Raw genomic sequence first — 27340 nt, forward strand, 5'->3', positions numbered from 1 at the left:
TAGGGGAGGTTGGTGTAACCAGCAAAATGGCTTTTGCCTTAATAAAAGTGATAAATCAGGAGTGTCTAGAACAGGGATAGCAAATAGGTTGCATGCTGTGTGATTGATTTATAGTAAATGCCTGGAGTGGGGTGTTGAGGAGAATTATGTGGGCACTTTCCTGGGTGAGCTGAACACAGAGCCTTGATGAATTGGCTATGTTTGCCATGGTCATTGATGGGAGGAATGACAGCACAGTACCAGGTACTTGCCATTTTTGTTCTACCAAGAGCAGTGAAGTGAGGTTAAAGAGTCTTTTGAAATTAATTAGGAGGCAGAATTAAAAAGTGTTGGCGATCTACTGCCAATGAAGGAAAACTATCTTTCTAGGATAATCGTAGGTTTTGGATTTGGGTACTAGATAAATGATAATGTCATTTCTTGAAGTGGGTCATATTATGCAAGGTGTATATTTGAGTCTGTATTATATAAGCCAATCTTATATCATATTGCATAAGGAGTATTTTTTTTTTCTCTCTCATGTCTTAGTACATAACCAACCCAAAGCTTACAAGTTGTGATGGTTAGTTTTATATGTCAACTTGACTGGTTAGGTCAATATTAAGTCAAACATTATTCTAGGTGTTTCTGTGAGGGTATTTTGGATGAGATTAACATCTTTGCTGATAGTCTGAGTTAAGCAGATTGCCCTCCCTAATGTGAATGAGACTCATCCAATCAACTGAAAGCCTTAAAGGAACAAACAGGCTGACTCTCCTTGAGTCAGAGAGAATTCCTTCTGCCTGACAGCCTTTGAACTGAGATGTCAGCTTTTTATTGGCTTCATACTCAAACTGAAGCATCAGCTGTTTCTGGGTCTTGCGTTTTCTCATTTTAGACTAGAACTACATCATCTGTTTTGTTGGTTCTCAGGCCTTTGGACGTAGACTAGAACTACACCATTGGCCTTCCTGGGTCTCCAACTTGCCAGCTTACCTTGCAGATCTTGGGATGTGTAGGTGTCTATAATCACATAAGCCAATTCCTTACAGCAAGCAAACAAACATATACATATAAATACACACACACATACACATCTGACTGCTTCTGTTTCTCTGGAGAACCTTGCCTAATGGAGAAGCTTAAACAACAATTATTTTAAATCTCAAAATCTGTAGGTCAGACATTTGACAGGATGGAGTGGGGATGCTCTATGATATTTGGGGCCTCAATGCTCCTACCCTTGGCCTCTCCTTCTCAATGTGGTCTCATCACAAAGAAATCAAGTCTGAGCTACTTTAGAGTTTGGCTGATGTCCCCTGGAGCAAGCATTCCAAATAGACAAGCACTTCTTAAGCCTCTGCTTCCATTAGGTTTGATATTGTCCCATTGGCCAAAGCAAGAGTCAGTGTGACAAGGGACTACACAAGGGCATGAATGCCTGGAGATGTAGTTCATTGGAGCTATCAAAGTTAGTCTGTCACTCTGGGAGGTTTGATGTTCCATCTTAGGTATATTGATTCTGATGTGTCTATGTGATACCTAAGTGGGAAAAGTCAGGTGCAATATGGGTCTAAGGCTAGGAAAAGGTGATTTAGCTGGACAGATTCATATGGAAATCATGGATACATAGGGGTAATATGAAAATTTTCCATACTCAGTATAACATGGATGCTAACCAGTCAGAACAGTTACTGGCTGTAGCCTTGAAGCAGGATTCAGAGAGTCCTTGGTTATGCCGGACATTTTCCCTTTTTGGATCACTGGGAGGTTGCAGGAGTCCCAGGAAAAGAGGTAGGATAGACAGGGTCATGAGATGGCACTGGTCAGAGGAGGGCACTGGTTGCCAACCATTTACCAATTGGTGGGAAATATTACAATATTTTGACAACTGAGTATCAGTTACTGTATACAGGTGATGGCTGAAGCCATGAGTAGTGTGGTCCACAGTGTACTGAGATAGGGCATTAGATTAAACAGGATGATGTGACCAATATTTAACCACTTTTGGCCTGCAGAAAGCACAATTTCATATGCTTCAACCTAAGCCACAATGAGACAAAAATAATTCTAAAATGGATACCAAAATTTAACAGGCAGATGAACAAGAGGAGCCCCTGAAGGAAAGTGAAAGGGAAGATTCCATGGAAGGAAAGGAGGAGCACACGAAGAAACGGAGCCAATGAAGGTCTTGAAAACCACATAGCACAGTTCAGGTAAGATGAAGACTGCCTATCTTTTGTATTTGGCCTCTGAGAGCAGACCTTGGTGAGTTCCATTTCAGGGAAATGATCAGGGCAGAACTCATGTTTCAGAAGCTTATGAAGTACATGGAAAGTGAGAAGTTAATCAAGACGAGTTTGGAGTATCTCCCTTTGCCTGATAGTGAAGGGAGAAAAGGTAATTGATTGAAAGTAGAGTTAGGGGAAGGTTATATTTTTTAAGATGACAAAGGCCTGCCCAAGTTTACATGAGAAATGGAAAGATAGTATTTAAAGATCCTTCAGTGTGATGTTGTAAGTTGATCTGTTGAAAAGGTAAGATGGTAAGCGGAAAGAACAAAGTCTACTGTTAGAAGCATGGGGTTCCTGTCCCAGCTTTTCTGGTCTTGAGGGCCAGGCTGGCCACTTTGTAGCAAATCTGTCTCAGTAAACAGGGGTTCTCATCTTGATTGCATAGCAGGATGACCTGGAGGAACTTACAATTTTCCATGCTCAGGTCTCACCTCAGACTCATGACATCAGAATCTCTGGGGTATGCCCAGGCTGCAGTGTCCTTTTAAAGCTCCTAATTTATCCCATATGCACTTTGTATTGAGCAAAAACTGTTTTAGAATATTAGTTATTTATCTCCCCTTGCCTCAGTTTTGGTGCTTAGCGACCAAAACATTCACTACTCTCAGTACCAGTGGCTTCCCATGACAATGTGGCTGTTGTAGACCTTCTCCCAGGGAAGAGCTGTTCAGCCTCAGCTGTGTATAATAACCTCCTGGGGGCAGTTACAAAATGCTGATGTCTGGGCCTCACTGAAGAGATTCTGATGTAATTGGTCTGGGATGTTGTTATGAGTTGAACTGTGCCCCTCCCTGCCCCCATCCCCGCCCCTGCCCCCTGCAAAGACTTGTAGAAGTCACAACCCCCAGTACCTCAGAATGTGACCTTATTTGGAAGTAGGATCTGTAAGGAGGTGATCAAGTTAAATTAAAGCCATTATCATGAATCCCAATCTAATCGACTAGTGTTCTTATAAAAAGGGGAAATTCAAATACAAAGAATCTCACAGAGAGATGAGAATATAAAGGAAATGCCATGGTAAGATCAGATTGAAGTTATGCTGCCTCAAGATGAGCTCCAGGTGACCAGCAGCTGGAGGAGGCATGGAGGGATCCTTTTCATCCAGGTTTCGGGGGGGAGCATGGCTGATCCCCAGATTTTGGACTTCTAGTTTCTGGAACTGTGAGACAATACATTTCTGTTGCGATAAGCCACCCAGGCTGTGGTACTTTGTTACAGCACCTCTAGGAGATTAACATAGATGGTCTTGGATAGCAGTTTTAAAAGTGGCCCAGATGATTCTAATGTGCCAGGATTGGTATTCATAACTATTAAGGGAAATAAATGTATCGCAGGTATAACCTGAGTAGAAAATGTCAAAACCAGTTTAGAAGCCATGCAAACATAAGTATCACAAGTATAATATTTAAAATATAGTAATCTGAAGAGTAATTTTAATGCTTAGTTATATATTTCTTCCTAACTCAGGGCTTTGCATTATAAAAGAGACATTTGCTGCCTTGCTCCTCCGCAATTTCTTGCCTGGATGCTCATTTTTAGTATAACATCTCACCTTGAGTGATGAGATTCTGGATTTCCCCTTCATGTGTGCTTTACAGGTCTCCTCATGGCACATCTTTTATTTTTCATGCCTAAGGGCACTGACTTGTACCTATCCCTACTGGACTTTATTCTGTTCATTTATAATGTAGCATTTCTTCAATTTGTCACAGTTACTTAGAATTCTGATCCTGCAGTCCAACATTCTAATTTCTATTACTCAAGGAGAGTCCCCAGGACAATTGAATTAAGAATTATATGAACAGTAGGAGGAATCAATTTCGAGACGATCAGATAATGGAAGGTTTATTATATTATGTACTGCATTAAAGCGTAAAGATGTATGAAAGATAAATGGTCAATGCACGAATTATACAAAGAGTTTCTTAAACGAGCCTGTGAGATCAGTCCCTGTCCAGGCATAGTGTGAGATGTAGAATCTTGTCACTGTCATTCAAAATGTACACAGACCAGCAGCATCAGCATCACGTGGAGCTGGTTAGCAATGCAGCACTCTCAGACTCCATCCCAGAACTACCGAATTTGAATCTGCATTTTTACCTGGTCTCCAGGTGAAGCACATGCATATTAAACTTTCAGACACACTGGCATAGACATGTTTCCTGTTTTAAAGAACTCCCACCAAGTAGGCTGGTTGAGGAGCTAGGATACAAACATGGTAGATCAGTGCTTCCCAAAGCTTGGTCTGGAGGATCATCTGTATCTGAGTGACGTAAAAGGAAAGATACATTTGGCCCTTTCATAGGCCCACTCAGTATTCGAGCCTTTGGAGGTGGGACTCAGGAATTTGAAATTTTGTAAGCTCCCTAGATGAATTGGATGCACATTAAAGTTGCAGAGAAACTGTCTGAGAACAATAGAAATTAATTTGGCTTCAACACATCTGAGGAATAGGGCACCTTTCCATTAATAACAGCTGTGCATAATGGCAGGGTCACAGAGATGGCAGCTGTTCTTTCCAAGAGCAGTGTTTTCAAAGGATGGTCCACAGATCAATAGCACAGATATCCCATGGGAGCTTGTTAGAAATGCAGAATTTCAGACTTAACCCTGTATCTACTATTATGGGCTGAATTGTGTTTCCCCCAAATTCATATTTGAAGTGCTAATCCCCAGTGCCTCAGGAATGTAACCATATTTGAAAATAAGGAATTTAAAGAGGTAATGAAGTTAAAATGAGATTTTTAGGGCGGGCCCTAATCCAACATGACTGGCGTCCTTATGGGAAGAGGAAATTTGGACACGTGTGTGTGCATAGAGGAAAGGCCATGTGAAAATAGAGGGATATGACATCCATAAGCCAAGGAGAGAGGCCTCATACACCTTGATCTTGGACTTTTAGCTTCTGTAACAGTGAGAAAATAAATTTCTGTTGTCCGAGTCGTTCAGTCTGTGGTACTTGTATGACAGTCCTAGCAGACTAACAGGCCAATTAAATAAGAATCTGAATTTTTTTTAAAAAAAGATTTTATTTTTTAGGGGCACCTGGGTGGCTCAGTCGGTTGAGCATCCGACTTCAGCTCAGGTCATGGTCTTGTAGTTCGTGAGTTCAAGCCCCATGTCGGGCTCTGTGCTAACAAACAGCTCAGAGCCTGGAGCCTGCTTCAGATTCTGTATCTCTCTCTCTCCCCCTCCCCTGCTCATGCTCTGCCTCTCTCTGTCTCTCAAATAAATGTTAAAAAAATTTTCTATAAGATTTTATTTTTTTTATTAAAAAATGTTTTTTTAAATGTTTATTTATTTTTGAGACAGAGACAGAGCATGAATGGGGGAGGGTCAGAGAGAGAGAGTGACACAGAATCCGAAGCAGGCTCCAGGCTCTGAGCTGTCAGCACAGAGCCCGACGCGGGGCTCAAACTCATGAACTGTGAGATCATGACCTGAGCTGAAGTCGGAGTCTCAACCAACTGAGCCACCCAGGTGCCTCAAAAAGATTTTTATTTTTTAAGGATTCTCTGTACCTAATGTGGAGCTCAAAATCATGACCTTGAGATCAAGAGTCTCATGCTCTACTAAGCCAACCAAGTGTCCCTAGAATCTGAATTTTTAACAAGTGTATAAGGAGATTTGAGAAAGTACTAGTCTAGGATAGGGGTTCTCAAACTTCATGGTGCATCAGAGTTACCTTGAGAGCTTGTTAAATACAGATTGCTGTGCCCTATTATAGAGACTGATTTGGTTGTCCTGGGGTGGGGCCAGAACAGTCTGCTTCTCTAACAAGCTCACAGGTGATGCCAAGGCTATTGGTTTGCTGGCTACACTTGAGTGGTACCATTGGGACCAGCAGGATCAGCTTCACCTGGTAATTATTAGGAAAGCAAATTTGGAGGCCCCACCCAAGACTCAAATTAGAGATTTGAGGGCTGGGACCAGCAGGGTGACTTTAAAGCTTAGGTTTGAGAATTGGTGGTTGAGAGCTCAACAAAATCTGGACAAAAGGGCCATGGGTAGTTTGAAACACTTCTTACCTCCAGGTGATTATTTTGATGTTTTTCTAGAAGGCATGCTTTCATTCTTCCAATTAAGAATCATTGCCAGGAAATGATTCTCTCAACAGCCAAGCTAGTGGTTATTGAACTTGAAAGTGCATCAAATCACCTCAGTATTGGGCCCAACCTCCAATTTATGATTCACTTGTTTAGGGTAGTGTCCCAGAACTTGTGTTTCTTAACAAATGCCCCCTTGATGCTTATGCTGCTTATTCAGGGACCACATTTTGACAAACATTAAACTAAGGGCTTGCAAAATACTGTGACATGGGTCAGATCTTGGTATCACTCATATGGTAGACACTATTGTTGGCCAACCAAATACTCATTCAGGACCCATTTTTCCCATGGCTTTATTCAATACAGAATCTAAGAAAAGGTGAGTTCACTTTGTCAGACTAGTCTACGGCTAGGAGTGAGCATGTGATATTCTGACAAAATTCTAGCCATTGGGACCTAAGCAGAAGTCTGCAAGGGGTATGGGACAATTCTGGAAGTTACTGCTCTACTCTAATGGCACTGAATTTTCCCTTGTCTGGCCTGGAACACAGATAGGATGCCTGGAAATGAAGCAGCCTTGTTGAGACCACAAGCATACATACAAAAAGGCCATGGGCTGACAAAATAAAGATGGCAAAGTAGCCAGTTAGAAACACAGAACCAGTGCTAAAAACCTCTACCTTCAAAGGCTGCGTTATGTGGGACAATAGTCGATTGTTTAAGCCACAGAGAATTGAATTTTCTGTTACTTATAGCCAAAACCACTCCTAATTGATAAGAAACCATCTGTGTAATTAAAAAAAATTAACAAGTGGCCTAAGCTTATCAGACTTTATTCTCTTAAGAACATAAAACAAAACAAGACAAAACAAAAAAAACCCAGGAACATAAGAAAACTACAAAGCTGCCATTTAGCACCATCATCATGGTGAATAATAAAGGGCATTTTAACCTACCCAAAAAAGGTAGAAAAATTTAATTGACTAACTCTAGCTTTTGAAAACATCGTTATTCTTCATTTTGATGAAGATAAGTGAAAAGTTGCCAGAGATCTCCAGACATCTCCAGACCAACATTTGGTAGCTGCTAGCAGATACCTTACGTTGTCTCCTTGATGAACTATAGTCCAAGCAACTGAAGATACTCATTTGTTGGATAGTCTCTGTTTAGCTTATATCAGTAATCATTAATAAATGAAGCTCATTTAGCATTTCATGAGTATGTTTGAACTTGACTATCTTTCTGGCTCACACAAGGACTCTCAGTCAACACCTTCCTATAGAAGTTCCTTTGATCTGTTCATAAATTGCTCTCACCTGCTGCATCCTGATACGTGTGTCTGTATAGAAGCACACATATGCACATTTAACCATCAGCAATAAAAAATTAAACAAAGGTAGAGTCAACCGAAAGACTCAAAAATGGCATGTGTATCTTACAATAATCCTTTACAGATGTGCTCATTGCTGAGAAACTGCTTTGCTCAAACCTAAATACAGCCTGTTTTTGTTGTTGTTGTTGTTGTTGTTGTTGTTGTTTTAACAAAATAACTAGTCTCTGAGTCAGCTTTTAATCTTATGTTAATGAGACACCCTACAGTCTTGGCTCATACCTTCAAATTAGAGATTGATCTATAATTAATAAGGCTTATAATGCCAGTACCTGAGACAGAAGAGATCTCTGGGCGGCTGGGAAGAGAGAGCAGAGAAGTGTATAAGGGCATTTATGGTTGTGTTCCTACCGCATACCAACTTGGCTCCCGGTGACAGAAAGAAGCAGGTGTCTCTGGGTAAGAAGTCTGATGGCTCAAGCTCCTCCCACAAGAGAAGCAGCTAACTTGCCCCTTGGAGACCATAGGTGGGACTATGGGTGCTGCATCTAGTTTCCATCCTTAGCAAGAGCATTCCTGCTCAAGTGCCCCGGTCCACCCCCCATGGGGTTTCCACCCTTGTTTGAGAAACAGCTTTGGACTATCTACAACTTCTGAGAAAAGCACCAGGGCAAGGACCCATTTGTTTTTTCCAGCTATTTTTGGAGCCATGTGACTTCTCTACACTGTAGCTTGCAGCCTCAAAAGTCCCAGTGATTGGAGGAGAGGAACACTTGCTGATTAATTAAAATCTAATTTTCTATTCTATCATAATTGCAGCAGCAGAGAAAAAAAAAGTAAGACTTATTATTCCAAAAATGAAAATGATCCCTGGATAGTTTGGGCTTATTATGAGCTCCATGTTACAATTTGTTTTAAATTGAATCAATAGAATAAACATGGAAATGAGCTCTGTGAAATCATTTATTTTTAAAGGATTTAAATTAAAGCTTGCATCATTTTAGTTAAAAATTTTTGGACTCCACTGGAATAGACTTCTTGATAAAGACAAAGGAAAGAAGAGGGCTTTAGGTTTTGTGGTAGATCTGGGACAACCCTCTGAGACTGGCTGTGCATGGTTTTATGACCATGATTTCTAACCGTGTTTAAGACACTACAGTGGATCCCTTGTTAGCTCCAGAGATGATATGAAATTGTCCCCTGACACACAGAAATCTCAAAAACCAATTGATTTCAGTTCACTTCTAATTTTTAGACTCCATGTAACACTGGAGAGTTGAGGCGGCTGCCTGAAATGTACAGAAAAGTGTGAGAGAGGCTGGCTGGGTGGCTCTGTCCCCTGACTTGGTTCTGTCATGTGGGCTGGGGTGTGAAGGGCATCAATGTGAGAGGTGGTGACCTGGTGCCTGGGGATTAGAGCTGGCTCTCCCAATGTAATTACCTGGTTCACTGGTTCTAATGGGAAGGAGGAGCTGATTTTTACCTCTTCACTTTCTGCTGAGTCTTCACGTAATCCGCAAAGTTGTATTGCTTCTAGCTCGGGGTGGGGGCTGGAAAGGGGAGTGATTAGTGGACACTTGGAGAATTTAAAATTTGCACCCCATAAATGTCCTGTATAAATGGGTGAAGTACAATATAGTGCCAAATGTAAAAAAGTAGGTGACACAATTGTGCATATATGCTTATATTTATATAAAATTTGGTTATACTTATATTATATATTTGTATATTCTGTGTATTTATATCTTAATAGTATATATTTGTACTTCTATGTATATATTCATATTTTTATATAAAAATATCATTTATCTATAATATAAACATATTTTTATGTGTGTGTAATATGTGCATATATGTACATTTGTGTTCTGAAAGGTTTTAAAAATATACGTATATGGGCAGTCAGTTAAGAGTCTAGCTTCAGCTCGGGTCATGAGCTTACAGTTCGTGAGTTCAAGTCCCGTGTCAGCCTCTGTGCTGACAGCTCAGAGCCTGGAGCCTGCATCAGATTCTGTGTCTCCCTCTCTCTCTGCCCATCCCCTGCTCGCACTCTCTCTCTCTCTCTCTCTCTCAAAAATAAATAAACATTAAATATATATATGTATACATTGCATATATGCATGTCATATATGGTATCAGTATATATGCATCTGTAATATATATGATAAATATCTATGCATATTTATATTTTATATAAGCATGTATAAATATGGGTATATATGTATATTGATATTTATAAAAGATGTGTCACAAACATAGCAGTGTGTGTATGTCCCTATCTAGACAGGATACAGAATATACACCAAAATATCAAATGGATAAAATGGCATATCCAGTAAGTAGGATTGTGGGTAACTTTTATTTTCTTTGTGTCTGTCTATACTTTCTAAATACTCTGTGACTATAAAGTATTGCTTTTGGAATCACAGGAAAGTCAATAAAAGGAGAGAGGGAGAGAAGCTTTCCTGCATGTTGTATAAATCCTCAAGATAAGTATTTACTGCTGTGATGAGTGAAGGTTCCTGGTTCCCCTAATCATGGGTCCCTTTGTTTATCTCAGATTGTTCTCTGTGTCCTCTGGGACCAAGGAGCATAGTCTTGGGTTTGGATGGCTCTAGGTTTTGGCCCTCTCCTCCTTCCCTTCCCTCTGGCATGCATAAGCTCACTCATCTGATATGATCACAGAGAATTTCCGGGGTCCCTCAAACGTTCCTGTTCTTTGTGTTCACTGATGCTAGAATGATTTATCATATACCTGCCTTCCTTCCCTCCATCTTTCATGGCAGACAAGGGGGAAATGAAGCTGTACCAAGTGTACACATGCTAGCACAAGCTTTAGACCAGTATTCTCATGAGTATGAGAGCTAGGAGGGCTTGTTAAAACACTGTATTCTGATTCAGTAGGTCTTGGATATGAGGGACTGCATTTCTAGCAAGCCCCTATCAATGCCCAGGCTGCTGGGCCCAGGTCCAGTCCCTGGACCACACCTCAAGGTGTAGACCCCACACCAGCAGCATCAGCAGCACCAGTGAATTTGTTAGAATCACAGGCTTTCAGAATCCATCCCAGAGGTGTTGAGTCAAGATTTGTGTTTTTTTTTTTTAATGTTTTTATTTATTTCTGGGAGACAGAGAGACAGAGCATGAGTTGGGGAGGGGCAGAGAGAGGGAGACACAGAATCTGAAGCAGGCTCCAGGCTCTGAGCTGTCAGTACAGAGCCCAATGCAGGGCTTGAACTCACGAACCGCAAATTAATGGCCTGAGCCAAAGTAGGATGCTTAACTGACTGAGCCACCCAGGTCCCCCAGGATTTGCATTTTTTTTTTAATTTTTTTTTCAACGTTTATTTATTTTTGGGACAGAGAGAGACAGAGCATGAACGGGGGAGGGGCAGAGAGAGAGGGAGACACAGAGTCGGAAACAGGCTCCAGGCTCTGAGCCATCAGCCCAGTGCCCGACGCGGGGCTCGAACTCACGGACCGCGGGGATTTGCATTTTTAAAAAGGTTCCTGGGTTATTCAAGTGCTCATGAGAGGGAGACACCAGGATAGACACCAACAAGAAAGACAGGTGCTTTTGAAGGCAATTAAGAGGCACATTGAGCTGAGAGGGCCTGGCTATTGTCCTCTCCAGGGTACCTGGCCAAAGTTACCATGTCCTAAGCACCAGAGGGAAAGGATGCATTTCTCAGGAGTGCAGAAGCAAGTTGCTAGGTCTGAGGCATAAAATCAGAAAAATAAAAAATGGTGAGAGATGTGGCACAGGGACACCTCCCTAAGATGGCAGGTGGCATGGGAAATCCAGTCAGATTCAGCAGATGCACAGGTGAGCAAAAGCCAGGCCCAGAAATTAGGGACAAGGTTCTGGGGTTCAAGGGCTCCAGTAGTGATGACCTTTGGCATGCAGGGAAAGTTCCAGGGCATCCTCTTTCCTGCTGTTTGCCAGGATAGGAACAGGCATGTCTTTGCTCTCTGACTCTGTTATTCTTATTTCCGGGACTGAATAAACCCACTTCCAATCAAAACATTCTTTAGACAGGTGGATACTTCAGTTAGGTCACCCATTATGCCTTTTTAAAAATGATTTTATATATTTCTGCTCTGACTCCTTGTTTGTTTCAATATTGAACTATTACTGGACAATCCTATTTCCTTTAATCCAAAGTTCCTTGGATTTACCACAGGGCAGGCTTTGTGTGATCCTCACAGATTGCTCAGTGATGTTTGATGCGATTCAGGTTGTTTTTTTCCCCTCACTGAAAACAAACCTATAAAATATAAATTATTATCCCCACTTTTCAAAAAAAAATTGAAGCCAGAGGAGTCGTTGTGGGATGAATTGTGTCCCCTAAAATGATATTTTGACATTGACATTTTAAACCTCCAGTACTTGTGCATGTGACCTTATTTGGAACTAGGGTCTTTGCAGATATAAGAAAGTTATAATGATGTCACTAGAGTGGGCTCTTACTTCAATATGACTGCTGTCCTCATAAACAGGAAAATGCCAGGTGAAGACAGAGACATATAGGGAGGAGCCCATGTGAGGACAGTGGCAGAGACTGGGGAGGTACATCTGTAAGCCAAAGGATGTCAAGGATTGAAGTCCACACCAAAAGTTAAGATGTGTCAGGGAAGGATTCTACCCAGAGGCATAGAGGGAGCATGGCCCTGCTGACACTTGGATTTTTGTGACACATTGATGACTCCAGAACTGTGAGAGAGTTTGTTTTTGTAAAAGCCATCTGGTATGTGGTATTTTGTTAGGTCAGCCATAGGAAAATAATACAGAGGATTTTTTTTTTTTTGTATTGTACTCAAAGTTATCCATGTTGGTGGTACAGGCAGACACTGGCAGGACCCCTCCCAGATCCCCTCAGTCCTTGCCATTTTAGCATGCACTGTGTACAGGTCATGTCAGTCAGCAGACACCTGCACCACTCCACCTAAGCGCCTTCTCTGGCCCATGAAGCAGGCAGGTTGGATGTGCTAAGAAGTTAACACCTCCAGAAGCTGCCTTTGGCCAACAGTGGAGGGGAACTGGAAGATCAATGCACAGCTTCTCCCCTAGGCAGGGCTACCGTGAGGTATTCTACACTCTGTCCCAGAGGTCCCCAGTGGAGCTGAGCCCCTGTTACCCACAGTGGTGACCTGCTTATCCACTCACTCTGCTTCGGTCCCCTCCCCTTGCTATTCTCACCCTCTCTTCCTTAAAAGTGCTTCCCAGGCTCACCTGCAAATACCTGTACCTTCCATCAAGGAAGCCTCTGGTGAAGGCCAACCTCAAGCAGATTTAGACTGAATCCTTCCTGTCTGTGTTCCTTAGAGTCCAGCACTTTTAAGAAACAGGCAATGATATTTTTCTTCTTTGGTTTTCCCCAAACACTGAGCATAAAATTGGCAAAATACTTAAGATATTTTAAAATGCATTAGTCCGTGCTCTCTTAGATTTTGTCATAATACCCTCCAGGAGCTGGGAGAGGCATAGGTAATGCTGTGAATCACAGGGTGAAGTTACACGGATGGTGTCTGATACCTGTCAGGCCCATGCTGAGTGCCTTACACACATTATGTTGTGAAATTTCTACTTTGGCTTTGTGTGAGATTTATTCTTGCACAGGTTGGCCTTTGACATGGAGCCAAAGCTCTTTGAGGTCAAGCACCATGTCTAACAAACTAAAAAGACTGAGGAAATTCCCACCCACAGGATATTCTTCAGGGAAGAAGCAAGGGGCAGGAGGATGGCAGTGCCTTCAAGATGCTGTTTCCTTAAACGCTCATGATGCTTTGTGCTTCCTAAGTGCTCAAAGAATGTGTGATAGAAGGACTGAGTGATTGGCAAATAGGAAGAAGTCAATCTTGTGAGGCCTACATGTGATAAATGTGGAGGGTCCTTGTTATTGCAGTAAAATATACATAAGATAAAATTTACTATTTTAGCCATTTAAATGTACAATTCATTGGCATTGAAAACATTCACAATATTGAGTAACCATGGCTACCTGTGATGGTTCATTTTCTGTGTCAGCTAGACTGGGCTGAGGGATGCCCAGACAGGTGGTACAGCATTATTTCTAGGTGTGTCTGTGAGAGTGTTTCTGGAAGAGATTAGCCTTTGATTTGGTAGACTGAGATCTGCTGTCACCAATGTGGGTGGGCGTTATCCAATTCTTTTGGGTCTGAATGGAACAAAAAGGCAAAGGAAGGGGAAATTCTTTCTTATCGAGCTGGGACATCCATCTTCTGCTGCCTTCAGACATCAGAGCTCCTGGTTCTCGAGCCTTCAGACTCTGGACTTCCACCAGTGGCTGCCTGGCTCTTGGGCCCCTTCGGACTTGAACTGAATTATACCACCAGCTTTCCTGGTTCTCCAGCTTGTAGACAGCAGATTGTGGGACTTGGCCTTCATGACTGTGTGAGCCAATTCCTATAATAAATCTTCTCTTATATATATCTATATATATCCTATTGGTTCTGTTTCTCTGGAGAACTTTATACACTATCTATTTCCAGAAATTTTTCATCACACCAGACATTCCTTTTAAAGTTAAGAATTTCAAAAATTTTACCTTTACACATTTTACAAGTAAAACATTCTGCTACCTTCAGTATATGGTGATGTCTGCCCTCTTGTTCACAAGATGGCGACATCAGCATCTATCGTGTGAGCATATTGCCAAGCCTTCTTTCTCAGAACCTTTGCAGTGAGGAGTCTTGGAGCTTAAGGTTCATTAGCTTCATGATAAACCCATGTCTGTGTTTACATCTAAAAACAACTACTTTTTTTATTTGCTGAAAATTGCTGAAGTTTTGATCTTACAAATAAAGTTAAAAAAAATGGAAGTTATTTTTGGTATTCCTGGGACAAACATATTGGTTGGGTCTTTGCATTTCAGCCCATCCTCCTGTCATGTTTGGGTTAACATCATCTATTAATAGACTTAAACCCAGTCAGGAGGGACCCTTGCTCTAAGCCCTGTACTTTGGAAGGGCCCATGCCTACTGTGATCCAGAGAGTAACCAACCAAGCCTTTTGTCTAGATTACTCTTCAGGTACCTAGAGCCCTAAAATTTCTTTCCAAAGGGCCATGAAAATTTGCTTTCAGGGCTTCCATGTGCCTCTTCCTGAGGTCCACTCTTCCAAAAGTGCACATACTGTCAGGCCCAAGGTATGGCCAAGATGGCTGTTTGAAGTGTGGGAGAATGTGGATGAAAATTAAACTTGCAAGCAAGTGTCCAAAGATGTTCTCTCAAGACACCTTACAGGTAGGATAGGGCTAGAGAATGAGAAAGGAAGAGGGCTGACCCATGGGTCTGGGACTGGAGTTGCACCACTTTGCACCACTATGTCCCAACATGATGCTCCAAAGGAGTCTAAATACTCATAATTACAGTTTGGGTTTTCATATTATGATGGTGTAATATTTTCCAAGGTATAAGGACAGAACATACTTTATGTAGTAGCAGTTTGTAGCTTAACTTACTATTTTTAAGTACTTGGGCATATGGGCCATTGTTACTATCCTGCGCTTGTCTCATAAGTGATAGGAATGGTCCTGCTCTTTTCTCAGTTTGCTAAACACCGACTCATTAGGCTAAATACCTGGATAAATATGAATTAAACTCATGAAGAGACTATTGTTTACTTAATAAGAATCTTGTTGTCAGGCAGTCTCAGGGTTGGTTGAGCAACTTGGACAGCATCAAAGACTCAGGCCATTTCCTTCTTCAGAACAGAGATGTCTGTCCTCATATTCACAGGATGGCTGCCTCAGCTCTAAATATCACATTGTCCCATGACAGTGCCCTGAGTGAGAAGCAAGGAGGCATCAAGCAGGTTTTCTTCTCCTAATATCTCCTATTCAGTATGAAAAGTCTTACCCACATGCCCTAGCAGAATGCTCCATCTGTCATATTAACTAAAACTTGTTACATCATCTACTTCTAGACAAATTATAGATGAAGCAGAATGGGTTCTTTGATTCGCTTAGACCAAACCAGGTTTGTCCTCTGGGGGTTTGGCACATTACTACCTGAAAACAAAAATTCAGGTTACTCTCAGCAAAAAGGAAGACAGAACTTGCTTTAGGCTGGTAAACCATAACAACAGATAGAGAGAATAGTTACTTTTCACAGAATTAGAAAGGGAGATTAGTGACTCGGAAGTAAAGAAGGAAAGGAGATTTGTCCCAGGATAGAAAAGGCAGCCACAGTTGAGCTTGTAATAAGCAGATTGGGAGAAGAGAATGCTCAGATGAAGTTCTGTGGGCCTTCCTTATAAATGGTGAATGATTAATGACATTGAATTTCCTTAAATTTATGGCTTGTATTTGTTACATAACACATTGCTAATAAATAACATCTGATGGATTAATATTGCTGTTCTCCATCAATATTTTCATGATGTTGTTTTACCAGAATTAACTGTTGCCAGGAGAAAAATCAACTCTAAACCCTTCATTGCTCACGAAATAAAATGACTTAATCAGCTCCTCCTAGAATAAATGAAAAAGAATCTCGAGTCACCATTTAAAATACTGATGAAGCATTCAACCGCTGACATTCCAAGAAGAGGCATCTGGCTTTGACTTCCCTTTGTCTTATCTGGGGGCCAAAGCACAGATGTATGTAGGGAAAGTGTATAGAAGCCAACGAAGTGCCATATATTCAAAGGCTGGTCAAGTGCTCGTCTGACCCCAAGTTATGTCTTATGTTGACCTGTCACTTGTCTACCATTTAAAGTTTACATCCCAGTGGTGGCAGTCTTATGGTGTCCTTTTCCTATGCAAAGAATAAGGCATGTATATGGATCATAAATATTTTGACTTATAGATACCACATATATAGCAAATGGCCTGGGAGGTTAGAATTACATCTCAGTAGCTACATTTCTACACTGTCATGCTAAGTGGCATTTTGGGTTAGAAAGGGGCTATAGATCAATGATAGACGTCATCTCTGGTTTTGGAAGTGATACGTGGCAGGAGACTGCAATGTGGGGCTGACCTCTATGTGGTAGAACATTCACTGTGTGCTGATTAGGCTTTTTCACAGAATGGTGGCCCAGTTCCAAGAGTAAGCATGCCCCCTCAGACACAGAAGTAGAAGCTGCCAGTTCCTTAAGACCAGGGCTGGGGAATTGGCATCGTGTTCCCTCTGCTTTATTCTGTTTGTCCAGCAGAGAGCCTGGATTCAAGGGAAAGGGATAGGGACATGGATGGACTCCACTTCTCGATGGAAGGAGTACCAAGAATTAGGGGGACACATTTTAAAATGACCACATCATCTTGAACGTCATCTCCTCCAAGAGGTCCTTCCTGGGCCTCCTCTCCCCAGAATCACTGTTTGTCACAAACCTCTTGGATTTTTTTCATAGGACAATTATCTAAATTTTCTCTGTGAATGCATGAATTTAATTGCATAATTAAATTGTCACTCCCTGCCAAATATGCACTTTCCAGGAGAGCAAGAATATTAGGCATGGTGTTCATAGCTACATTCCCCCTACATAGCATAGTAGGTGCTCCATAAACAGAGTTGGTACACAGTATTTGTTGAGTACATGAAATTTTTATCACCTAATTCTGCCAACAGGTCCGAACAGGCATCTATCTAACACCTGCCATTAATACTTGTCCCCTGGCTTTCTTTTAGAATCTGGGGCTCTTATGAATATGGCCACTCCCAGATCTGAGGATCCAGCTAATCATCACAGACTTAACCTGTGAAGCTGTAACTAGAAGCTGCCTAGAATCAGCATGAGTGTGGCTAATTGTAGCCTTATGGAAATGCACTAGAAACCCTGTCACACAAATTCCCAGCTCTGACATGAAAAAATTGGATTAGAAAATAGCTAAAGAAGAGATGTTCATGAAGGGGTAGCTTTCTGAGGTGCAGACAAGAAAATGTCTCTGCATATTTGTTACTGTCCGTGATTATAGTTACTGGGAAGCAAACAGTAACGGCACAGCCATAATTCTCAGAAAATGGGCTGAGTGACTTATTGCCTGTTGGTTCAGAGCCTGCAATTCTGTTTTCCAAAGTGCAGGCAGGATAAAGCTACAGAATAACATGTAGCTTTTTACCTTCTCCCAGGGCCTTTATTCGGTCCCGGGAGGAGGAAGCTGAGTGGGGAGGGGAGTAAGAGAAGCTCACGCACCAGATTCTGTGTATTGCAGGCTCTGGGAGCTGAAAGATGGATATTCACCAGCCTTCAGTTTTAATCTTAAATTAGCGGTGCATCTCCATTAACGAGGGCAGACCTCACCATGATTGTGCATCTCTGTTTCTTTTTGGAAGAAAATAAAGTCAATTAAAATCATTGCCTTTTGGAGGGGAAGCAATTCACACAGTCTTTTATTAGTAGCACAATGCTGTTGTTTTCCTTTGTTACCAAGACAGCAATTAACAGGTTTCTAATGGCACAAAGGTGGGTGACAAGTAAAACAGGCTATTAGGAAGGTGGCTGCTTTCAGACCTCAAAAACAGAGTGAAGGGCTTGAAGGATTTAAAAATAAAATAAAATAGATGCTCTATGCGTTGGTTCTCTTCACATGAATTTGTAGACCTGCTTCCAGTCACAGGCCTTTTGTTGTTTGGTTGAGTGGTATTTTCCTGGTGCATCTCAAGTATTAAAGTAATATGAAGTAAACCATTTAAGTCATTTCTGGAAAGTAAGGAATGGTTTTAGAAGATTTGATAGCTGTAGGATTCCAAGTGGGAGTTTTGGTGGTGATGTTTATACATTGTATGTTTTTTTTTTTTTTGTTTTGTTTTTTTAATTTTTTTTTTTTTTTCAACGTTTATTTATTTTTGGGACAGAGAGAGACAGAGCATGAACAGGGGAGGGGCAGAGAGAGAGGGAGACACAGAACCGGAAACAGGCTCCAGGCTCCGAGCCATCAGCCCAGAGCCTGACGCGGGGCTCGAACTCCCGGACCGCGAGATCGTGACCTGGCTGAAGTCGGACGCTTAACCGACTGCGCCACCCAGGCGCCCCTATACATTGTATGTTTTAATTCTTATTGTTTTTATTTTTGATTCTATGCATGTATTATAATTTTGTTTTGTTTTGTTTATAAAGTAGCAAGTTTGGCTTCAGGAGAAAATTAAAAGAAATACCCTGTTGGAAGTTGGTGACATTTTCCTCAAGAAGTCCCCATGAAACTAAAGAAAGTAGAAATCAAAGAGGTGACATAGCATGTGACCAAGATCAGTGAGAAAAATGGAAAAGGATCCCAGGTCTTCTGATATGTATGCAACATAGCAGGGAGAAAAGTCAGGACAGACACCTAATATGATCAACACAGAACTCCTCATCTTTCTTTTCATCCTAAAATTGCTTTTCTTTCAACTCCCCCCAGCCTGCTCCCAAAATGTCACCATTCTTCTGGTTTACCAGGCTGGAATATTCTACTTTTGATTCTTTCTATTTCTTTGTATTTTATCTTCTCATCCTTCCCTAAGATGAGACCTCCAGATGTGCGATTTATTTCTTTCTTGTTTTCCTCATATTCATTCTTTTCTGTTGTTGCTTTAAATGTTTGCATTTCCAGTTTGGAGGGAATGTTTGATTTAGTTATGGATATACTGAGCTTGTATGTAACATCCTGAACAGAATTCAAAGTATGGGGTTGGAATTCAGGAGAAATCTCAGAGAAATCCAAATTTGAAACCCACTATGAAAAAACATAGTGGTGAGTTTCAAGACACTGAACTGGATGGAGATAGAGACAGATTAGGTTCAAGAGCCTGTTCTTGAGGCTAATGGGAGCAGGAAAGAGAGCCAGAGGAGGAATGCTTGGAAAGGAAGGGAAAGAACATGGTCAGTGCAGTACTCTGGGGAGCTAAGAAGACCTGAGCTTAAAGGATTTATCAAGTCATCACTGTCAAATATTGTAAAGAGGTTCCAGAAGGATTGAAAGTGAGAGCAGCTAGTTGAGTGTGACATCCAGGAGGGGACTTTCCAGTATTAATAGAGTCTTACAAAACCAATTGGAATAGGAGCAAAGAGTGATTTGCAGTGATGCAGTTTAAATGGGGACCAACGTCTTCAAAATGGGTCTGAAAGCTTCTCAAGCCATACTCACCTCTTCTGTTGTCTTGGCTTGGGTTTCCCTGCCCTCTTCTCTAGATAGAGCCCAAGGGAAGGGCTTGAGTGCAGGGAATTTATTGTGGAAAGTGATCCCAAGGAACAGGAGTGGGGTCTGGGAAAGAGGGAGACAGAAGGTAAGAAGGTGGTAAGAGGCTGTGTTACAGCACCCATCAAGCCAAAGTTGGACCTCAGGGCCAGAAGGTGGAGTAAATGTTAGACTGTAGCAGGGTTCTCACACAGAGTCATGACACTGAGGCTTTTCTTTCCTGGAAGCAAACTTATTCCTGCCAACTCCACTCATTTGGGTTTGTACCTGAAGAGCTGAGCCCCGAATGTCCTGTGGCAGTTTTTTTTTAATACATTTTCTATTTCTTTGTCTCCCATTTATGGTAACACACACAAACATGTAGTCTGATTAACTAGTCTCAGTTTACAAGGTCATGAGGGATGTTGTCACATAGGTGCATAGCCAAGTTACCTTGAAGTTTCTTTTCTCTCTTTTTTTCTCTCCTTAGGGAGGGGACCCTACCACAAGGGTAGCTCCATACTTCTCCTTATCTCTTCCAAAACCAAACATTTTTGGAGCTCTTGCTTCAGTGTTGTTGGAGAAACATCTGAATCCCCTCTACTCACCCTGATAACCTGATAGGAAATCCCCACCCAACTCTAATCAAGATTTCAGCTCCCAAATGCTTGCTCACCCACTCACCTCTCTACTCTCCAGATCTTACAGAGTATCTTTCATTTGCCTCATCAGGAAAGGAAGGCTCCCTGCCTCTTGAGGTCACTCGGTTTATTACTTCCAACACCCTCCCCCTCATTAGATTTAGGTCTTTGGAAACAAAAGCCAAGATGTCTTTCAAACAATATTTTTATATTTCTCACCTAAAACAGTGCCCCCCCACCAAATGCAGACACACATGCGCATACTCACACACACACACACACACACACACTAACCTATGAAGCTGGTGGATAAACACTCCCTGTTCCCTGTTTCTGAGGGCAGTCAGAGGTGTTTCTGTGTCTCATGAGGTCCCTAGCAGGATAGAGATATACAACTTGATAACATGTCCTTGGACTGGCCTCCCCTCCTTCTCCATCTTACTCTGGGAGTGCTTGAATGAAGAATGGAGGGGAAACATAAATTGGAGAAAACCATAAATGAGGATCTCCAAGTAATTATATTCAACTCTTAATATCTTCAGATGAATACATGCTTGAATGGGAGAAAGCAGGACATAAAATGAGAGAAAACTGTAAGCTAATATTTTCAAATACCACCCAGCCACAAGTTTTTTTCTTAGCTTGACTGTAATGAGCTATACATTCATTGAGATTAGGCACTATATACTACCTATATTTTATCCCCTTTTATTGCCTAATATGATGCTGGGCATATGGTCACAGCTGTAGTTTTTACACTTTGGTTATATCTTTGACTGAAACATTGCTAAATCTGAGGAATATAGAGGTCTTGCATGTTAAAATATCTACTAAAGCAGGTGAGTATCTTTATTCTGGTTGGGGAGAGACACTGCATCTGTAAGGATTCATTAGGCAATCACCAGCCACAAGATCAAAATGGAGTAATTGCCTGGGTGTGGGACAATTGCCTGTCCTGCCTCTGGGCTTAAACACAGTTCTTTGTGTGACCTCTGAGGTGCAAGGAAGTGTCACACGTTGGTGTTTGTGCTCTGGTCTTGTTTTTGTTTTCCAACCCCCTAAGTCTACCAACTTTAATTTTCCATCTCAGCCTAATGATGAAATTTCTCATCTCAGCCTAATCTCGCTATTGCTCTACCAGAGTAAAACCTTTGTTTTAATCTTTGTTTCCTTCGTAGCCTTTGCATGGTAGATACTCCTAGTCCGATCAGTTTTTGCTGTTTGTGCTATAAATTCTTTCCTGCTGTCCTCATCGGATTCATTTAATGTGTAGGAAATACCAGGACACACATACACACACACACACTCCTCAATGCCTTCTTTTTATTCTCCCAAAGTTAGGATCACTCGTTAGTATTCTCAGAAAGTCTTTCTGATTTAACCTGTGTTATTCACCATTTCATAGATTTGTGTGAAATGAACAATTCTCTGTTACATTCTAACTGGGGCAGACTGAACACTCTTGGTTATTTCCGCTTTGTCTTCATTTACAGAGATTAATGTCACTGAACTGGACATTGAGCAATGGTTTAGTCCAACCCTCTGTTCCTATTTGGACAGTAGGTAAAGCACTCACACTTAACAGTTTTCATTTTTAGTAGCAGGGAAATAGTTCAGCGATGTAGTTCATGTATAGTATAAGAAAAAAAGTGTTCCCAACTAATCTCAAATCTGGACAGACATTGAAAGAGGACTGTATGTGGTGGAGATCTTTTATGACATATTTTTAAAATTAATTAATTAATTAATTTATTTATTTTTAATTTACATCCAAGTTAGCATATAGTGCAATAATGTTTTCAGGAGTAGATTCCAGTGATTCATCCCCTACATATAACACCCAGTGCTCATGCCAACAAGTGTCCTCCCTAATGCCCCTTACCCATTTAGCCCATCACCCCACTGACAGACAGCCCCTCCAGCAACCCTCAGTTTGTTCTCTGTGTTTAAGAGTCTCTTATGTTTTTTCACCCTCCCTGTTTTTATATTCTTTTTGCCTCCCTTCCCTTATGTTCATCTGTTTTGTTTCTTAAATTCCTCATATGAGTGAAGTCATATGATATTTGTCTTTCTCTGACTAACTTATTTTTCTTAGCATAATACCTTCTAGTTCCATCCACATTGTTGCAAATGGCAAGATTTTATTCTTTTTGATTGCTGGGTAATACTCCATTGTATATACATATACCACATCTTCTTTATCCATTCATCTGTCGATGGACATTTGGGCTCTTTCAATACTTTGACTATTGTCGATAACATTGGTACAAACTTTGGGGTGCATGTGCCCATTCAAAACAGCACAGCTGTATTCCTTGGATAAATACCTAATAGTTCAGTTGCTAGGTCATAGGGTATTTCTATTTTTAACTTTTTGAGGAAACTCCCCACTGTTTTCCAGAGTGGCTGCACCAGCTTGCATGCCCCCCAGCAGTGCAAAAGAGATTCTCTCTGCATCCTTGCCAACATCTGTTGTTGCCTGAGTTGTTAATTTTAGCCATTCTGACAGGTGTGAAGTGGTATCTCATTGTCATTCAAATTTGTGTTTCCCTGATGATGAATGATGTTGAGCATCTTTTCATGTGTCCATTAGCCATCTGATGTCTTCTTTGGAAAAGTGTCTATTCATGTCTTTTGCTCATTTCTTCACTGAATTATTTGTTTTTTGGATGTTGAGTTTGATAAGTTCTTTACAGATTTTGGATGCTAACCCTTTATCTGATATGTCACTTTTTCATGCCATATTTTTGACAGAACCTACTAGTAGCCCCACATAAAAGTTCTACAGGCTGTTCTTGGGAATGAAAGAAGGGGGAAGAAAATGTAGTCCATTTCCCCCACCCTGTGTTTGCTGAAGATGCAGGAGAGATTTAGAAGTAACTGGACATTTTACTTCCTAAGAAAGGGCACAGCTACTCCTCAATGCATTATCTAGGAGCTTTGTATCAAGATGTGATATGAATGAAAATTTGTTAAACTGTTATTCTCTTGGTTCTGCTAGTAACAAATTCCCTGGCTCAAGGTCTCAGATAGACTTATCTTTTGCCCACTTTTCCCTAAGGGCAAAGGGGTCTTATTTATGGCATGACCTCTGAGTATTTACTGGGAAACTGTTTCTTGTAAGATGATACTCAACCTCATTGAGCTGATGGGAATTGTCTAGGCAAAAATATCTTTCCCTGAAAATCTCTGGTGTTCCCAAAGAATATTCTCACATAATATATGACATAACAAAGAACATTCCCACATAATATATGATAAAACAACTTCTGATATAGCCATGGAAATGGTCCCTATCATTGTAAGCAAACATTAATTAATAATGCATCTTTGTAGTATGGTTTTATGTTTCCTTCTCAGACTCCTAACAGTAGGCTAGATCATATTGTGGGTGTTAGGACAAGGGAGGCATGATGTTGCTGGAGTTCTCCATCCAAGCCACTGAGAGAGACTTTGTCCTGGCTGATGATATCAACAGGTTCTAGAACCCCTTGAGGAAAAAAAAAATTAATGTTAAAAATTATATCCTTTTGTAATTCCTAGAATGGTATTTTTCATGTAGATACCTAATAAGTATCTCTGGGAATGACAGGGTGAATTCAGAGGAATAATAAAATATACAAGGGTTGCTGGCCATATTAATTAGAAACTTCTTATGTTAGTCAAGACTTTGTGGCTGGAAGTGATAGAAAGTGAACTCAAGTTAGGAATTTATTAGTTCACTCACATAGGAAATCAAGGGGAAGGACTGGCCTTAAGAACTTCTGGATAGACCCAACAGAGATTCTCATGCGCTGCAGGGAGAGATGCAAAATGGTACGGCCATTTTGGAAAACAGCTTTACAGTTTCTTATGCAGTTAAATATATCTTTACCATATGAACAAGAAATCCAACTCCTAAATATTTACCCAAACTGGATGAAATCCTATGTATGCAGACATTTTTAGAAGCTTTTTCATAATTGCCCCAAACTGGAAACAAATGTTTCTCAAATGGGGAAAGGTTTATCCATGCAATGGAATACTAGTCAGCAATAGAAACGAACTGACTACTGATAAGATTAGTATCAGTATTTGTATGGACACTTGAATGGAAAAATCTCAAATGAATTGTGCTAAGTGAAGGAAATGAGACCCCAAGTACCACATACTATATGATTCCATTTATATGACAGTTTTGCAAAGGGCAAACTACAGGGCCAAAGGAACATCCATGGCTGCCAGGATGTAGGAGGAGTGATGACTGCAGACAGACACGTAGGAAGTTTTTTAGGTGGTGAACTATTCCATGTACTGACTGTGATGGACACACAGAACTGCATACACTTGCCAACTCACAGAACTCTCCACTACAATAAAAGTAAACTAAATAAAATTAATTTTTGAAAAAGTTCTCCACCACCTTCTCTCTCTCTTTCTTTCTCACCCAGGATGTGAATAATCTGCTAGCTCTCTCTGTCTCTCTTTCTTGTGATTCTTAGTGCGTTCATTCTCCTGACACATATGGTTTCCTCTATGTGTAGGTGCATTACACTCAGGTACAGGCTCATGTCCATTCAGCTTAGAAACTTCAGAGGAAAAGGGCCACTTCTTGTCTCTAAGTATATGCATATAAAATCCCAGGAAAGGACTCCTTTGGCCCATTTTGGGTCAAATGAACATTTCTTGGCTAATCAGTTTAACCATACTGATGGGTGCTATTTTTGGAAACCATGTATTCATTCCTGTGGCCATGGAGATGGGATGCAGTGATGAACAGCTCCCTTACTTAGTATCACACGGAATGGAGGGTGGGCCTGTCCCCCACATTGGGAGGTGGTCTCACTAGAAAGGGGAGGGAAATGCTGGGCATACCAAAAAAGTAGAGACCACTCTTTTACAGGTCATGCATTTGCAGGGTGTGGGGAGGCCAATAATTAGGGACTTTAATGCAGTCAGTCACCACGGGCTTTATAGTGAGGCATCAAAATCTATCATGTTAACCACATAAAGTCACTGAGGACCTTGAGACAGAGAGGTTCCTGATTGCTCAGAACCGTTATGTTCTTGTTTTTCCTGGTGCTATTATTGTACCTGTGATATATATATATATATATATATATATATATATATATATATATATATATATATATTTCATTTTCTGGATCACAAATTCTTCTGAGAATCTAATGAGAGCTTTATATCAACTCCCTTGGAAAATGTAGGGGCATGAGGTCACATACACACTCCCCCCACATGCCCCCCAGTTCATGGATTTCAAGAAAGGATCATTGATGTAGAGCAGTGATTCTCTAACATTAGCCTCTACAATATTCCCCCAGAGGGCTTGTAAAAGATTTCTGTGTCCTGCCCCAGAGTTTCTGATTCAGTAGAGCTGGGATGGGACCTGAGATTCTGAATTTTTAACAAGATAACATGTTCCCAGGTAATGTGGACACTGCTGGTGCAGGGACCAGACATGGAAAGCCACTGTTCTCAACCTTAGACTGATGGTTCTGTCACTAGCTCTGCTATATCACGCGTCTCCAACTCTACAGTATTTTCCAGAGTGAGACTTGACCACTTAAAGAGTCTCAATTTGTGTTTATTATAAGAGCTACACTCTTGATGCCTCTGTTAGGACACCATTGGGATCAAAACAGCAACGTTAAATAGTTCTTCATGTATTGATTCATATCTTGCAACTGAACTATTTAAAATACGAACAATGTTCTTTCAGGGAATTGAAGGATATAAGAAATTGGCCTTTAAAATTACTTTAAAATGTTAACATTTATTGTAAAAAGAGGCTGCCTTTTAAAAAGAGTCATTTGCATGCTTTTAGTTCTCCCGCTGAAAAACCAAAACTTAATAATGCATATTCATATATTTTTACGTGGTAAAGACCAGACTGTATAAATAATTTTATTCCTGTTTTTGCTTAGTATCATATTCCTTATACCACTTCAAGTCCTTTAAAAACAGGATTTCTTATTGGAGGCACAACTCTGTCACATGGATATGTCAGAAGTTGCAAAAATTGTGCATGTTTTTCTGTGATCACTGAAATTTCTGATTTCCTAAGTTGAGCATTATAAATAATGGTTTGCTCATGCCTTCAGAAATAAACTGATGGTTACTCTCAAGTATATACTCCTGCTATTCCTGCCATTCCTGCTATTGCAATGAATGGGTCAAGGGTTCTGAATTGTTAAGGCTTTTCTTCATTCTTCGCAAATGCCAAGCCAAATTAGACTGATTATCCAGGCAACCTGGCCCATTCTTAGGACATTCGTGTAAGGTTTTATGTTCTGAATGAATGTAGACAGTACAGGCAAATTGTCGATATGTGGTCACTCCTCAGCCTCTTTAATCATATCTTGCCCTGCCTTCCAGTTTCTAGACATTTTGCTTTTTAATTAAAACCTAAAAGGCAACTTGTTAGTCAAGCACACAGAAATGTAGAGGACCTGGAAATTATTGGGTGACCTGAGGATGAAAATTCCCTAATGCCCTTTCCTGTGCAGCCTGGGTAGGCCACATATGGATTTACAAGGCATTTGTGGCTCCTGGTGAGAGGCTGGAAGGTGTTCTGGTCCTTAAGGATCTAACTTACTACAATTCTGCTGTCTGTTACAATCCAGACTTCACTCTAATGGAGAGCCATTCTCCCCCAACTTTCTGCTTCTGCTTCTGCTTCTGCTTCTTCTTCTCCTTCTCCTTCTCCTCCTCCTTCTTCTATGTGAGAGAGACAGAGACAGAGATAGTAGGGGCAAGAGGTAGTGGGAAAGAGAGAATCTTAAGCAGGCTCCACACTCAGGGCAGAGCCCGATGTGAGGCTCAATCCCATGACCCTGGGATCATGACTTGAGCAAAAATCAAGAGTTGCACACTCAATGGACTGAGCCACCCAGGTGCCCCTCCCCAATTTTCTTCTAATTCCATGGCC

The 27340-nt window shown here is 41.0% G+C and overlaps 2 long non-coding RNA genes across 2 annotated transcripts in view; one reads left to right on the forward strand and one right to left on the reverse strand.

Moving 5' to 3' along the window:
• The first annotated feature begins 2080 nt into the window (after window positions 1–2080).
• Window positions 2081–27340, forward strand: part of LOC116738002 — a 204337-nt gene continuing 179077 nt past the window's right edge. The window contains exon 1 of the long non-coding RNA XR_004343469.1: window positions 2081–2195. This is a non-coding gene — a long non-coding RNA (uncharacterized LOC116738002). The remainder of the gene's footprint in view (window positions 2196–27340) is intronic.
• LOC115510352 lies at window positions 5782–27306 on the reverse strand. Its single transcript, XR_003967685.1, has 3 exons — window positions 27294–27306; window positions 17860–17863; window positions 5782–5845 (listed from the first exon to the last, which is right to left on the reverse strand). It is a non-coding gene; the product is annotated as an uncharacterized LOC115510352 (long non-coding RNA).

The sequence above is a fragment of the Lynx canadensis genome, chromosome A3, assembly GCF_007474595.2.
Source record: "Lynx canadensis isolate LIC74 chromosome A3, mLynCan4.pri.v2, whole genome shotgun sequence".
Classification (NCBI taxonomy): Eukaryota; Metazoa; Chordata; class Mammalia; order Carnivora; family Felidae; genus Lynx; species Lynx canadensis.